The sequence below is a fragment of the Mus pahari genome, chromosome 5, assembly GCF_900095145.1.
Source record: "Mus pahari chromosome 5, PAHARI_EIJ_v1.1, whole genome shotgun sequence".
Classification (NCBI taxonomy): Eukaryota; Metazoa; Chordata; class Mammalia; order Rodentia; family Muridae; genus Mus; species Mus pahari.
Window position 1 is genome coordinate 61,571,258 of NC_034594.1, and position 16,944 is coordinate 61,588,201.

Consider the following 16,944-nt stretch of genomic DNA (forward strand, 5'->3'; position numbering starts at 1 on the left):
GATAATACTGATTGTATTAATTTGAACAGCAAATTGCCCATATTTATCAAATTACCACAGAATATCACATAAATGGGTAAACATTTCAATTAATAAAAGCATAATTACAAGTAAATGAATACCACTTGCTGACCCCATTGTTCTTAGGATGCTGGCAAGGAAGAAGGTTCAAGTGGACAGGCACAGTAGAGGATGCTATCTTCACAATAACTAGGAAGAAGACACTGAAAAGAAGAGATCAGAGGCAAGGTATATATCCTTTAAAGACAGGTCCCCACTGACCATTTCCTCCAGGTAGGTACCACTCTCATTTAATTTCTTTCTTTTTCATTATTTATTTGTATTCACATTATGTGTGAATTGCAGTCCCCACTTCTCTCCTCCCAGCCCCACCCTTGCAAATGCCCCCATTACCTTCTCCCCCTACTCCTCAGAGAAGGGGAAGCCCCCGAGGGTACCATCTTACCCTGGGACATCTAGTCCAGCAGGACTAAGCACCTCCTCTCCCTCTGAAGCCCAGCCAGGTAGTCCAATGGCTGGCAACAGTCAGAAGCACCCCAGTTCCAATTATTAGGGGAACCACATGAAGACCGAGATGCACATCTCTTACAAATGTGTGTGTGTGAGGGGGACAAGGCGGGGGGTTCTAGGTCCAGCCCCTGCATGCTCTTTGATTGGTGGGTCAGTCTCTGTAAGCCCCCATGGGTCAAGGCTAGTTGACTCTGTAAGTCTTCTTGTGGTGTCCCTGACCTCTTTGATTCACTCAGTTCTATTCTCCACTGTTCCACAAGACTTCTCAAGCTCTGCCCACTGCTCGGCCATGCGTCTCTGCATCTGTTTCCATCTGCTGCTGGGTGAAGCCTCTCAGTAGTCAGTTATGCTAGGTTTCTGTCTGCAAAAATAGCAGGCTATCATTATTAGTGTCTGCTCTGTCCCACAGGATGGGTCTCATTTTGGGCCAGTCATTGGTAGGCCATTTCCTCAGTCTCTCCATCTTTATCCTGTTAATCTTATTGGCAGAAAAACATTTGGGTTAAAGGTTTCGTGGGTGGGTTGATGTTACTCTCCTTCCACTGGAGTCCTACCTGGCTTCAGGAGGTGATCACTTCTGTTTCTATATTCTCTGCTGATAGGAATCTCAGCTAGGGTTACCCCTATAGACTCTGCATATTTTCCCCAACCTAGGTCTACAGCTGGGCCCACAGATGACTCCCACCCATTTCCAGCTCTCCCCCCTTTCCCCCACAACTGGTTGACATCCCCATAGCCCTCCTCATTCTCTTTCACACCCAATTGCCTCTCTCCATCCACCTCTGGTGACTATTTTGTTTCTCCTTCTGAGTGAGATACACACATCTTCCCTTGGGGTCCCCTTCTTACCTAGTTTCTTTGGGTTGTGGATTGTAGCATGGCTATCCTGCACTTTTTGACTAATGTCCGAAGTCTGGGTCTGGATTACCTCACTCAGGATGATATTTCAACTTTCATCCATTTTCCTCCAAATTTCATGATGTCTTTGGTTTTAATAACTGAATAGTATTCCATTGTGTAGCTGTACCTTATTTTCTTTATTCATTCTTCAGTTGAGGGACATCTAGGTTGTTTCCAGTTTCTGACTATTATGAATAAAGCTGCTATGAACATAATTGAGCAAATATCTCTGTAGTATAGTGGCGTGTCTTTTGTGCATATGCCCAGGGGTGTCTTGAGAAACCACCAATTGGATTTCCAAAGTGGTTGTGCAAGTTTGCATTTCCCCCAGCAATGGAGGAGTCTTTCCCTTGCTCTACATCCCACCAACATGAGCTGTCATTTGAGTTTTTGTTCTTAGCCATTCTGACAGGTGTAAAATGGAAGCTCAGAGTTTTTTTGATTCACATTTCCCTGATGACTAAGAATCATGAAGTTTCTCTTTAAGTGTTTCTCAATCATTAGAGATTCCTTATTGAGAATTCTCTGCTTAGCTCTGTAGCCTCCTCCCCCCTTTTTAAATTTGGTTATTTGGTTTCTTGGTGTCTAAGGAATATCAGTCCTTAGTTGGATGTAGGGTTGGTGAAGATCTTTTCACAGTCTTTAGGCTGCTATGTTGTCCTGTTCATGGTGTCCTTAGCCTTGCAAAGGTTTTCAGCTTTATAGTTCCCGTTTATTAATTGTTGATCTTAATGTCTGAGCTATTGGTGTTCTATTCAGGAATTTGTTTCTTGTACCAATGAGCTCAAGGCAGTTCCCCACATTATTTTCTATTAGATTTAGTGTGTCTGATTTTATGTTGAGTTCTTTGGTCCACTTGGTCATGAGCTTTGTGCAGGGTGATAGATATGGATCTATTTGCATTCTTCTACATGCAGACATTCAGTTCGCCCAGCACCGTTTGTTGAAGACACGTTCTTTTTCCCTTTATATGGTTTTCGTTTCTTTGTCAAATATCAAATACTCATAGGTGTGTGGGTTTATATCTGGGTCTTTGATTCTATTCCATTGATCAATATGTCTGTTTTGATGCCAAATCCAAGCAGTTTTTATTCCTACTGCTCTGAAATATAGTTTGAAATCAAAATTGGTGATACATCCAGAAGTTCTTATAAATATCTTACTATAGAAGGATCGTAGGCAGTCCAATTATAGAGTAGGCAAAATTGAGGGTCAGAAAATGGAGTGATTTTTAAAGGCCCACATTTATAATATAGAAGCAAAAACTGTTAGCTCTGTTCTTTTTATTTCAGATGTGGCCAGAAAATATGCCTAAAGAGAAGTGTTGTTATAATGGACTTTAAATACAGACTTTGTACACAGGTGTTTTTAGGGGAAAATTTACTCAGTTATTTTGGTTTGTTCATACAAATAAAAAAATATATTAATGAGTGCTCACTAAAGCAACTATTTTAATTGAATCTTATGTGATATTGTCTTATCACACATTGAAGTTTTAAAGAAAAGACAACTTTTATGCAAAATTTTAGTTTATATAGTTTCCATGACTTTTTCCTTCCACCACTAAAGACAAAGACCCCTGGAAAAGAAAACCACATTTGGTAAAAAATTAGTTGTTTAAAGTTGTTAATTGTGGTTTTCAAGTCAGGATTTTATGTCTTATAACCCTTTTACAAATTAACTCAGTAATCACTCTTTGATTTATCTCTTCTCAAATAAAATTATACGTCTTGGAAGATAATTTTTAAATTGGAGTCATGACTCATATCTTCCTTTGAAACTAGGTAAAGTCCAACTTTGACAGGTTAATTAAAGTATAATGAAAACTTGCAATATTCTGTGATTCAAATAAATGGAGGGTCAGGAACTGAGCCCAGATACCTTAATTCTAGAACCCATTAGCCTAACCATTATTTCTTACAAAGTCAGGTGTTCATTTGTTCTAATTTGCTACCACCAAAGGTTATTTGTGAAAAAGTTTTGTTCTAGGTCAAAGTGTTAGACATATTTTAAGCTCTCAGATTGCACAGTATTACTGCAGTGGGTAAGTGAGAAGTGCTGAATATTTTAGAGAATGAATTTGCAAAAATGATGGTTTCCTTGCTGACTATTTTCCTACTTTGGGGTCCAGTTCAGGTTCCCAAGAGATCACTTTTATGACTAACCTTCAGAGAAAACTTCATATCCATAAGTAGAACATAGCAAATTGTTACAAATGTAATTTAGAAAGTGCTTGGGAGTTCCCCAAAGAGGGTAGATTTTACTTTTACTTCTTTGAACGTAAAACAAGGACCTTCCACTCCTATTAGTGTAAAATATAACATCAAAATTTATTCTTTCAAGGTTTGAGTAGAGGAATAGACAGAATACACAAAACTTCCCATTCACTCAATTTCCTTGACATAATGGCACACTCACTTTTACATTTTAACAGGTTGGCTTTGTTTTGTTTCTGCTGGCGTGATGAGATACCATAACCATGGCAACTTATAGAAGAAGGTGTTTATTTGGGGCTTACAGGTTCAGAGGGTTAGTTAGAGTCCATGACCATCTTGGTGGGGAGCAAGGCAGCAGACAGGCAGGCATGATGCCGGAACAATAGTGGAGAGCTTGCATCTTGAAACAAAAGTACAAGACAGAGAGATAGTGGAATGTTATGGGTTTTTTTTTTTTCTCATTCAAGGGCAAATCCTTTTGCTTTATTGGAAATTAAGTAGAACGAATTATCTATATATCTATCAACTTACCTTGTATTAGCTAATCATCAATTTATTTATCATCTTCCTTCTATAATATAACTTTTTAATAATCATCAATAATCTATTATATATCTTTTTATAATTTATCAATTATTTAGTATTTATCTGTGTATCTATATATTTATCTGACTTCCATCTATCTGTGACTCTATTTGTCACCTATTAGCTCTGTTTCTGTAATCTATCAATTATCAATGTACTTATCTATCTTCTGTCTATCATATATCACATATTATCTCTCATTTTCTATCATTTATAAATCATGTAGCATCTATCTACCTACCTATTTATTTGTTTTTATTTTTATTAGATATTTTCTTTATTTAGATTTCAAATTTTATCCTTTTTCCTCAGTTCCCCTCTGACCCCCCCCATCACATCTCCCCTCTCCCTGCTCACTAACCCACCCACCCACTCCCGCTTCCCTGTCCTGGCATTCCCCTACACTGGGGCATCAAGCCATTATAAGACCAAGGGCCTCTCCTCTCACTTATGTCCCACAAGGCCATCCTCTGCTACATATGCAGCTTGTACCATGAGTCCCTCCATTTGTACTCTTTGGTTGGTGGGTTAGTCCCTGGGAGCTCTGGGGATACTGGTTGGTCCATATTGTTGTTCCTCCTATGGGGCTGCAAACCCCTTCAGCTCCTTGGGTCCTTTCTCTAGCTCCTCCATTGGGGACCCTGTGCTCAATCCAATGGATGGCTGTGAGCATCCACTTCTGTACTTGTAAGGCACTGGCAGAGCCCCTCAAGAGACAGCTATATCAGACTTCTGTCAGCAAGCACTTGTTGGCATCCACAATAGTGTCTGGATTTTGTAACTGTATATGTACCTACCTATTTATCTATCAATCTAACATCTATCCAATCTATCACCTGTCTCCCTTTTATAATTCTAAAGATTAAACACATTTACCTGCATAATCATTAATAATTTTATTCAGTACTACCATTAATTTTTCCAAATTGAGCACAGTCATTCAGGTATAATCAGAATCCTAATCTGTTACTCCTACCTGTTCCATCATGAAGAAAAATACATATATGCATATATATGTACAGGTGGTGTGGTGAGAAGCCAGTGACTGCACACACCACTTGTGGAAGGGGTGACCACTAGAAGGAGAACAGAACTGAAAACCATTGCATTATTACTACCTGCCTATCATCTGAGGGCTTTCCTTGAGCATGTGTTTTGCAGAACTAGTAAGTAAATGTAGACTAATTATGATCTGCTCTGTAAGCATGATATTTTTGTAACAGGGTCATTCTTTTCCCTACACTCTTCCAGTCATATTCCTGAATAAGTCTTTTGTTTCTTTAGGAAGAAACTATAATTATCCTATAATTACTTTAATATTCTAAATATTGGCTCTGGTTTCATTGACCTACATCCTCATGTAAGTCACCACTCGATTGTTATATTGTCATTTTTCTGGATGTTCTAATGCTCACACTTTCATCACTTCCCTCTGAAGCTCTGAACCCTCCAAACATGATTCCATAAATTTGTAGGATAAATGAGCACATCTTCACTGACACCCAGTCCTCCAGCCTATCCACTGTACCACCTTTCTTCTCTCCATTACGTCTCTCATATCCTCCCTCTCCAAACCTGAATCCAACAGCCATCATCACAGTCTTCTCCTCGCATGCATAGTGCACTTTATTCCTTTTTGTCTGTCTTAAATAAACTTTCAGAAGAACATTACGTCCAATTTCTCCTGTCTTTGAACCAACTCACTCTTAAGTCTTTCTGATAAAAATGTACAATGATTTTTGATTACCCCTACTTAAATTATTCATAATAATTTTCCAATAGACAACACTGCTTCCAAGCAATACCTCAACTGAAGTGGGAACTTAGGGTTCTTTGGAAAGTCAGTTGTGTTGGATGGTGTTTTGCTAAAACAAACACATGAAGGAACATGTCACTGAAGTAGACACAGGTGAAAGGACACTTCCCTAAGGCAGACTTGTGAAGGAATCTTTTGTTGAAGCAGACACAGGTGAAAAGATATTCTGCTAAAGTAAACACACAGGTGAAAGGATATTCTGCTAAAGCAAGCACGTGAAAGGACACATGATGAAGGATTCTTTGCTAATGACATGCAAGTATTGATCTACCTTATATTTCATAGTTGAACTCCATTTCTCGGGACTCTGTAGAGAGAAATGCACCAAAAAAAAAATATCTTCTGGTAGTGTGTTACAGTTTCTAGCCACTTTTGTTTCTTTAGGACTCAGACTGATTGGCAGAGTGATGTCAGCTGAGAGAGTGTGATGTGTTTTGCTAAGTCAAACTCACGTGCTGACATGAGGTGAGACAACACCAATGGAGGACACATGCTTGGAGGGAGTATAAACAGGAGTCTACAGACAGTGATGGGCTAGGATTGTTTCTGAAGTTAGCTGTGCAATGCTTGTTGGTCTTGCTGAGGGAGGTACAGCTAAGAACTTCTCCTGGGTTCCTGCTGGTCCCTCCTGTGGACTCAAGCTGAGGCTGAGGCCTGGCTCTCTCTGCTAGGCAGCGCTACCTCTGCTGATTTGTGTTTGCTCTCCCAGCTCTGACCAACTGGACTGCTGGTGTATCCATGAAATGTTTGCTGATTAATGGAGCTGCCACTGATGACCCATGAACTGAACTGCCAATTTCTTGACAACACAGATGGGAATTGCTCCAAAGAATCATGTCTAAACAGGTCTACTTCTTCCATATCCTTTCTTTTCCACTTCATTTGGTGGTGGGCTAGAAGTTACATTTAACTTTCCTGGTCAACCCAACCCTGACATTCTCTCTCTCTCTCTCTCTCTCTCTCTCTCTCTCTCTCTCTCTCTCTCTCTCTCTCTCCCACCTGTCCTCTCACTAACTGTTTTAACTCACCTGGATATCACATTTTATTGAGGAAAGAAATCATCACAAATAAATATATAGTATTTTAATGTAGCTGGCATTCTACTAAAGAATAGATTATATAGTTTTAGGCTTTTATGGAAGAACAGCACTTCTATTAATTCCCTGGATTCCTACCATCTCTGGACCAGAATGTTTCCCTCCATGCAACTATTCTCTATAAATATTATACATATTATCCTAAATATAGCTAATCCTCATTTGTTTGTCCTAGCCACCATACATATGGTACTATCTTTCATTAAAAAACAAAACAAAAACAAGATGGGAAGGAAAGAAATCTCAGTGGTTAAGACCATGAGAAATTTTTAGAGGACCTAGGCTGGACAACTAGCACTAATGTGGTAGCTCAAAACCATCAGCAGCTATAGTTCCAGGGGATATGATGCCTTCTTCTAGACTTTATGCATGTGGTGCACAGACAAACATGCAGGCAAAACAATCACTGCACATAAAGTAAAAATAAATCAGTAAAAAAAAAACAGAATACATATCTGTATGCCTCCTTCATTTCCTTTATTTATATCATTAAAGGAAAATGCCTTCAATGGGCTATCTATATCTATGGTTTCTATTTGTTTTCTTAGGAGAACTCCAGGAATAGGTTTACAGCATTGTATGTTTGATATATAAGATGTTCTAACCACATTTAATTATGATTGCTGGATGTTAGTATTTAACCTGTTAATTGTTGAGACCACATAGTGCCTTAGGCTGATAAAGTTAACTATGGACATTTCAGAGTCTCAGTAAAGGGAACTGAGTTGGGGATACATTTAATTGGCCTGGGGTGGCTTGTTGGATACAGTGGTTCACAGTGACTTCTTTGTATATGTAGCTTTAAGCAATCCAGTTCTAAGAATGAACCCTACAGAATACTATATCCAGCCGCATACTATTCTAAAGTCAGCTTGTTCAGACATAGGATGCATTTCATCTCTCATGGACTTTCATAAGTGATGGACCTTACCCCTGGAGCCCTTTTCCCTTCCAGTGCTGATGGCCCCTTTGTCCTACAGCCAACAGATAGCTTGCCAATGCTGAGTATTCCTCATCCTGCTTTGGGGTGCATCTACCATCTGTGCTAACCTCCAGGGACGACCTAGTTAAGCTTCACAAAATGTGATCATTTATTTTTGTCCTCTTCTTCCTTGTGACCTCATCACTAGATGCTATGGGCCTCTTGCTGTCTTGGTCTAGGTATCTACTACATGAGAATTACCTAGGGCACTTTGACTTTAGAGACAGGCACAGTTGCAGGTCTGTTGACAAAGGTATCTAGGGATTGGGAAAGGATGGTTACTCTATAAAATATGATCTGCAATTACTATTCACACAGAAACAACAATGGTAAGTATAACTTGGGAAGAAGAATTTGACTTAATGATAAGTGTTGGGATTTATATATAATATTTCTTTCTGTTCTTTACAACCATACATACAAGAAAAGCTCTGCTGTGGTTTCTTTTTGTCTGAGCCCCCCTTTTTAATATGAATAACTAATTTCCTCTGGGCATCTGTTACAGTGGTGAGCAGTCCAAACATTCTTATAGAAATATTTGATTAAAAAATCATGTGAAAATCATCATGTTTTTCTTATGACCCCTTTGAGGTACCAAGATAGTTGTTAAGATGTAAATTCTGTGGATTATGATACAGTTCCCTCTGTGTTCATGCTGGAAAATAAATCTCATATTTTTTTACTTATGAATAATTCATATATAGGAAATATGAAAAGGAGAGAATATGCTTATGCTTCCATATAACATAGCTTCATCGGCTCCTGATTTGAAAGTCATAGCATTCAACTGGAACCTCTATAGAATCTGGATACTTATGGCTTTAAATACAGAGGCAATTACTTGTTTATGTAATCAGTTTCTCAAACCCAGGGGAAAATGAAACACAGAATTTTTTTCTCAATTAAATTTAAGATTTTTCTTTGACTAGAAAGAGACAGATGTAGCTGTAGCTACTATCACCTGTTTCACGTGACTTAATGATGTTAGAGTGAAAAATTGCTGCCTTTATCTTCTTTACTTTGACCCCTGAGATTACACTGTTTCAGGACTTGATTCAGAGCAGAAGAGAAAGCTTTACTGAGCAAGAATTATTAACAGGGCTAGGGCTGAGAGAGACTGTGAAATAGGCACAATTTGTCTCTGGTGTTCCCAGTTGTGTTTTTTAGATGTTTCTCACTTCTGCAATGTGAATACCTGCATGCCTGGCTTCACATGCTCCTGCTGGAAGCTTTGCTCACTGCCCTAAGGCAAATATTTGGAAGGGAATTTAATAATGAGGGAGCTAGGACGAGGCAGAGGAAAAGGAAAGGGGGGCATTGGAAGCCAATGAGGCTAGCCAGTCAGCACAGAGAATAGACAGACAGACAGACAGACAGACACACACACACACATGCTGCACACACATGTGACTCAAAAGATCATGTGGAGAGCAATCCAAGAGGATACAGAAAGTCCACTTCTGAACACTGTAAACCCACATGCATGTCTACCCATACACACATGTCCATACACACTGGACCACTCATCAAAAAGAAAAGAATGCACACAACTAATTATCCTGAACATAGAAATGAAGACTGTTACAAAACTTTATTAAAAATGGCCACCTTTCAGGAATTGTCATCTGACCTCAGAAGCCAGCATTATGAGGTGACATGGCAGAATCGCCAAAATAATTTCAACAAAGAGTATTACTTGACACACCTTAATGTGCAGGATTTTTTCTCCTACCTGTCTGGGAAAGCATGTTTATTCTTTATTGAAATGGGCTGAAGGCCTAATAATTTTCTCAGCTTGGGATTTAGAGCACACTGGTCTTGCCTTTCTTCCTGCCAAGTGTGGAAAAAGTGCTGACAGACACTGTGGCCGTATTTTTATACAGTGGCTATTTGATGTGCAGGTGTCAGCGCCTCAGCCGGCCCTTTTCCACGGGCCAGCCTGCATGCAAGTGTAAACACAGAGTCAGCAGGAGGACACAGGTGTCCAGGAGAGTGGGCAGACACCTCTCTTTAGGGTCCACCTCCACACGCAGTCTTTACTCCATAATCATCCAGGATTCCTGACCACACACTTAGAACTGGACATATACTTCCAAACCTTTTCTTTTCTTAAGACTTCCATGTTATAATTGGTCATGTGATTATAATGTGTACAAGAAGCTGCGCATCCTATGGGGCTTTGTTAACCCTTTAAGTGCCATCCTTCATGGACATCAGGGAGTATGGTCAATTTCACAGTATGAAGACTTAAGTTTACACAAACTAGCTGTTCATTGGATGCAAACTTTAATTCACTATGTTATTCAGTTCCTAGATTTTTGTGTTTATACAACGGCTAGATAATTAAGACACACAACTGACATCAGGGAGTTGAGGAAAATTACTCAGTTCTTTCTACTATTTTTTGTTTGTTTGTTTTTACTGACTAAAGGCTAATAATGAATAAAATATTTAAATATTATTTAATTAAAAGTATTAATTTTCTAACAGTAAATATACTGGGTAATACAGAATCTTATTTAACAAAAGTGCATTAATTATATAACAGTGCACTAGCTGAGCAGTTATAATAAAAATATCATTCTATTTATTTTTTAACCATAAATCCAGAACTAGGTAGGAACCCTCTAACTTTATTTCAGATTTGACTCTCTAACTACGTACAAAAAGCAGAACCCTGTGTAGTTATCCCAAATCATAGTATTTCTGCTGTACATTAACAATGACAAACACTAAATTATTTTCAGACTCTATTTAGACTTGACAATAATTCTAGAAAGCAGATATTATATTTGAATGCAATTGATAAAAACATTGATTGACTCAAGAGTATATAGTTTGTGATTATTCAACGTGGGACTCAAACTTATGTTTATGAGCACATGTGTGTTGTATATGCATGAGAATAAGACAGAGCACTAGGGAGATACAACTTTGGAGGAACTCACCTGTAGGTGGCTTATTATTTATTAAAATGTATTTTTTTGTAAGTTAGTTTATAAGTATATTTTGATTATGTGTGTGTGCATATGTACATGTGGGGAATTCATGTGGGGGGGTGTGAGCATTCACACATGTATACACGTACACGCAGTGCCCAGAGTTCACCCTCAGGTACCATCCCTCAGGAGCCCCTCACCTTCTTTATTGAGACAGCATCTATCCTTGGCCTAGAACAAGCCAAGAGGTTAGGCGGGCTAGACAGGGAATCTAATGGTTAAACATCTCTGTGCCTCCCCAGTGCTAAGATTTACCAGAGCTTCCCTCATTCCAGGTTTTCAAGCTGGTTCTAGGGAGCAGGCTCAAGTGTTCACATTTGCATGGCGAGGACTGTAGCAACTGTGCTGTTTCTGCAGCCTAGCTCCCTTATGCCCTTTAAAACAGAAAATGTTTCTTTTATGGAAAATGCTATTAGAAGTTTTTATCTTGAAGCTTTACATTGGCATGTGCAAAGATGATTGCTTCTGCTCTGCTTAGGAAAACAAAAACAAAAACAAAACAAAACCAGCAATGGGCATGAGGGTGCCAGCAGCAAGTTTATTATTCTCCCCTTAAACCTGCCCATGTTGTAAGTCCTAGCCTGTTCTATGAAATGAAAAGAAAGGGCAAGTCTTTCCTTCATATGCGCATGGTTTTATATTTAAATCATGTATAGTGCAAGGTTTCAGAGGAGTAGAATTAATGCAGAAGTTTTCTTAATTGATGAACTTATTAAGGCAATATTGTTTGAGTTATTAATGTAAAATATGTTGCTTTTTGTAATTCTAATGCAGTATTTTAGAACAAATATTTTAAATTGTTCACTACATTCTACTGAATCAATTGAACTTCAAATTGTTGAATGAATTTGGATATGGATCAAAAGACATCAGTATGCATTCCTATTTTAGAATATTCTGTGTTATGTGAGGAATGTATATAAGACAACCCACAGCTGGTTAATGTCTTTAGCTAGAAAATAGAGGCATTGCTGAAGAGTGACATACTAATCCCTTAGTGGCCCTTCAGTTGTAATTCCTTAAGCTATAGGTCTAGGCAGGCCTCAGATAGGATCATGATGAAGGTGCACCTTTGTTCTTAATGGCAATCAAATGACAGAGAGTAGCTGGTTCAGGGAAATTAAATCAACCAGGAAACAAGAGCTCTCTGCAGGACATATGAGAATCAGTACTCACTTGATGCATGAAGGGAAGTAGGTTCTTCCTGTAGCCAAGTTATTGTTGAAATATTTCTCCAAGGTGCAATATTGTCAATTATCTTTTAAAAGTCATTTTGCCAACTGAGGATGATATTAGCGGAACTAGTGACTATCTTAATCTTCACAGAGTAGGTTTTATGAGATAGGGAAGTTTTCATTCTCACTGCTAAATTCATACCTTGATGTGTACTGGCTATTTCCTTAGAGCCCAAGTACTGGGTATGGGGATCAGTACAATTTAGGGTTTGGAGAAAACCTGGGAAGGGAGATGTCAGAGGGTGTGGTGGTTTACTTGAGGAATATTCTCCAAAGGCTCAGTCTTTTGAACATTTGTTCATCCATAGTGATGCTGTTTTGGCAGGAATAGGAGATGCAGCCTTGTTGGAGGAAGTATATCACTGGGGGTGGCTTTGAGAGTTCATAGACTTACCCTAAACCTGTGGCTTCATGTTTCTTCTAAAGATGAGATCTGTTGATTTCCACTCCTGCCACCATGCCTACTTCTTGGTGCAATACTTTCCTGCTGTGATAGACTCCTAAAAGCCTGCCACCATAGCCCACCATAATAAACTCTTTCCTCTACATATTTACTTGGTCAAGGTGCTTTATCACAGCAGCAGCAAAGTAGCTAAAACAGAAGGCAGCATGTCAGGGTTACCCAGAGAGAGCTTTGCCACTCTATTGGTTAGGTTTTTCCCTTGCCACTCATCCATTGATGAATTATAGAACCAACACATTTACAGTAAAGTGGTTCCTTAGCCTACTGCCATTGATAATGGAGGTTTGTGTGTCTTCTTCTTATACTTCAAGCTACAATATGTTCACACATCTAGAATCTTTCTGCCTGCTGCAGGTGTGTGTGTGTGTGTGTGTGTGTGTGTGTGTGTGTGTAGATCTATCTATCTATCTATCTATCTATCAACATATTGAGAAATTGAAACACATGACTAAATTTTTCTTTTTATGTATTTATTTATTTAGTATTTTTTATTAGATATTTTCTTCATTTACACTTTAAATGCTATTCCCTTTCTTGGTTCCCCCTCTGAAAATCCTCATCCCCTCTTGCCTTCCCCTGCTCACCAACCCACACACTCCAGCTTCCTGTCCCTGGCATTCCCCTATACTGGGGCATAGAACCTTCAAGGACCAAGGGCTTCTCCTCCCATTGATGAGCAACTAGGCCATTCTTGAGCCATGAGTCCGTCCCACCATGTATTTTCTTTTCTTTGGTTGGTGGTTTAGTCCCTGGGAGCTCTGGGGGTACTGGTTGGTTCATATTGTTGTTCTTCCTATGGGGCTGCAAACACCTTCAGCTCCTTGAATACTTTCTCTAGCTCCTTCATTGAGGACACTGTGCTCCATCTAATGGATGGCTGTGAGCATTCACTTCTGTATTTATCAGGCACTGGCAGAGCCTCTCAGGAGACAGCTATATCAGGCTCCTGTCACTAAGCTCTTGTTGGCATACACAATAGTATCTGGATTTGGTGGTTGTATATGGGATAGATCCTCATGTGGGGCAGTCTTTGGATGGTCACTCCTTCAGTCTCTGCTTCACACTTTGTGTCTATAACTCCTTCCATGGGTTTTTTGTACCCAATTCTAAGAAGGATCGAAGTATCCACACTTTGGCCTTCCTTCTTCTTGAGCTTCATGTGTTTTGTGAATTATGCTATGTTTGCTTGTTTGAGAGATACAATGCAAGTGATTTCTATCAATGTAATATACTTCAAGGGCCCAGAGAAGTGCGAAAGATAAGAAAGGAATCATTGACTTCATTTTCTCAATGGTTTTGTCCTAAGAGGCAACAATTATTCCTCACAGATGTTCACTCCATCTTGACATCTAGGTCTGAAGAAGATGGGAAAACAGATTCCTATTTGAATAGCATGTAGGAGTCCAAGAGCTTTGAAGAGAAAAGAAAAAAAATATGGGGGAAAAGTTATTGTATCACTCTCTACCCTCCCTTGAATGAGTCTGTCTGATCAATTACCTGTCAATGTGTTGTGACTGTTTTGGCACACAGCACTGACTGTACAAACTTAAATAAGATCAACATTTTGAATGGCCCCAGGTTTATTACAGTTGAAATTAGGATCAGTGTGGACAATTTTTGACTTGCTATGAAAAGTATGGGAACAGAGTGTGCCCTGACCAAAGGCCAGCTCCCCAAGTTGCTGATCTACAGAATTACATGTATATGAGCGGGATATCTATGCAGACAGCAGGGTATTTTTTTTCTACCACCTACTCATTGAGTTTAAAGTGTCCTAGGTATGAAATATATAAACCAACTTATTTCTCTTCTATTCACTTCTATTTCTCTTCTATTTCTCTTCTATTCACTAAATATATATTATTTGGTCTTCAAATCATATAGATTAAAAATTTACCTACTTTTTATGAAATGTGGATACTTGTGTGTGTGCGCTCACGTGTGTGTGCACACGCAAAACACTAATCAGTTGAACAAAGATAGGGCCCTATGAAGGATGGTTTTGCTTACAAACCCAGAAATGGACATTAAGATCTTATAATAAAGTTCAGGATAGGAGAAATGGCTTCAATCTTTTGATGCCATAATATCAAAAACTGTTTCTATTAAAAGTACAATTTCTTGTGCCCTGTGGGCAAGCTGTGCACTGTGATCACAGAGGTAACATTGGGTATCGAAGATCTCCTTTGGGCATGAGGAACCTACCTGAATTCAAAAGTGTTGAGAAATCCATCTTGCTTTCTTACTATGCTTCAGTCCAGTTGAGAGGCCTCAGTGAGTTCAGGCTGGTATCCCCTTCTCTGGCTCAGTGTCTAACTGGAGGTTGATGAGTGACTAAGTTCTAACAGGAACTGCTTTAACCGTCTCATTCGTATTAAGTGATTTAACACCCATCAAAACACTGACATAGCCATTATTATTAATTCGTATTTAACACTGAGAAACTGAGGCTTAAACATGTCAGAAACATACCAGAGTTGCCAGTGTTAGTGGCAAGAGAGTTAGTTTCAAACCCAGGCAGTCTGGCTGAAGATCCTGGGATCAGATGCTGGGTTTTGCCTAAATAGGAGCAATGAATTATACTTTTCTATTGTTTAAGTAGCTTAATTTATTGACATTGCGTTGGGAGGGGGAGGGAAATAAGATTTTTTTTCTTTTTTTTAGAAAATGTTTGAGGAGGAGCTATTTTCTTTTCTCTCTTTTTATTCTTCTCCTTCTTTTTACCATTCCCATCATAATTGTCCTTCTATGTCCTAGGTATGATATTTAGGGAAAAAATTAAAGGTGGTGTCTTTAAAATGATAATGTTTTAGCATCATGAATGCAGACTCTGGTTATATTTGCCATTCCAAATCCTTGTGAGAGGTTTAGTCCAACTCTCAGCGAAATAAATGGTGGAAGCATGAGCCACTGCCTGTTAGTGGACCAGGTAATTTTGAGTGCACAGGCATCACAGGGTCCTGGTGACAGATGGGATCGCCTTGGGCAGCAGTTGCTAGGCATAGTCTTCTCTCTCCACACCTCCATCTGTCAGCACAACTGTGTTACTATTTTGGGATTCAGTTTATCCATTTGCAGAGCAAATTTCAAGCTTGTTCTTAAGGTTAAAATAAAACCTGCAACTCCCTGGACTTCCTTTTTCAATGTTGTGTTTTTTTCTCTTCCCTACTAGATAGAAAAATAGGGGGATGGGAAAAGAATTATATACTTAGACATGCTAGGGTTTGCTCAGGATTTGTGATAAAATATTAAAATGTAATATTACCATAAAATAATTGAAAGGAAAATAGCAACAGCACACTATTTGAACATATATATCCAAACAATCAGATATATGCAAGGAACATGCCAATTCAAATGAAATATTTGGTAATAGCCCTCAGGTATGAGAGTTCAAAATCAAAATAGAAAAACTGTGAGTTCTTACCACAATTAAAATGTTACTGTAAAGCCAAATTTTGAACTTAGAAAGAATATTTAAAAATTAGTTTGTTAACTAAAATATTTTTCTTCACAAATGAATAGATAGCTCATTGGTTAGATTAACTATATTCTCAGTTAAGTAAAGTATAGACAAATAAATGAATAAGATCCTATTTTATTCATGCCTTGTTAATCTGTTAAGAGTGAGGTTTACTCCCAGAATAAATAAGAAAGTTCAAAGGATTTAACATTATCTATGCCACCTTATGAACCAAGGAAGACTGCTTCACTTTTGCCTAAAATGTTCAAACTGTACTTCCTTTTGAATTAGCAAATACAATGAAGATTTGTTGTAAATACAAAAGGTAAGGCTTGGTGCAAAAAACATTTGTTGAGCAGGTACCAGATCAGAAGTTTAGATGCTTGACAGCCATACAGACACCAGGCAGACTTGGTTGTCCTGTGTTCCAATGTTTAGGAGGCAGAGTTCCCCCAGGGACATTTGGCTAGCCAGACTAGCTGAACCAGAAAGTTCCAGGCTCAATGAAAAAGTATACTTCAATGAGAAAATCAAGAACAATCAAGACAACCTCCTCATGAGGCCATTTAGATGCTTCTACCCAAAGACACGAACCTGAGTACTATAAACATGCACACACACACACACACACACACACACACACACACACGACTCATA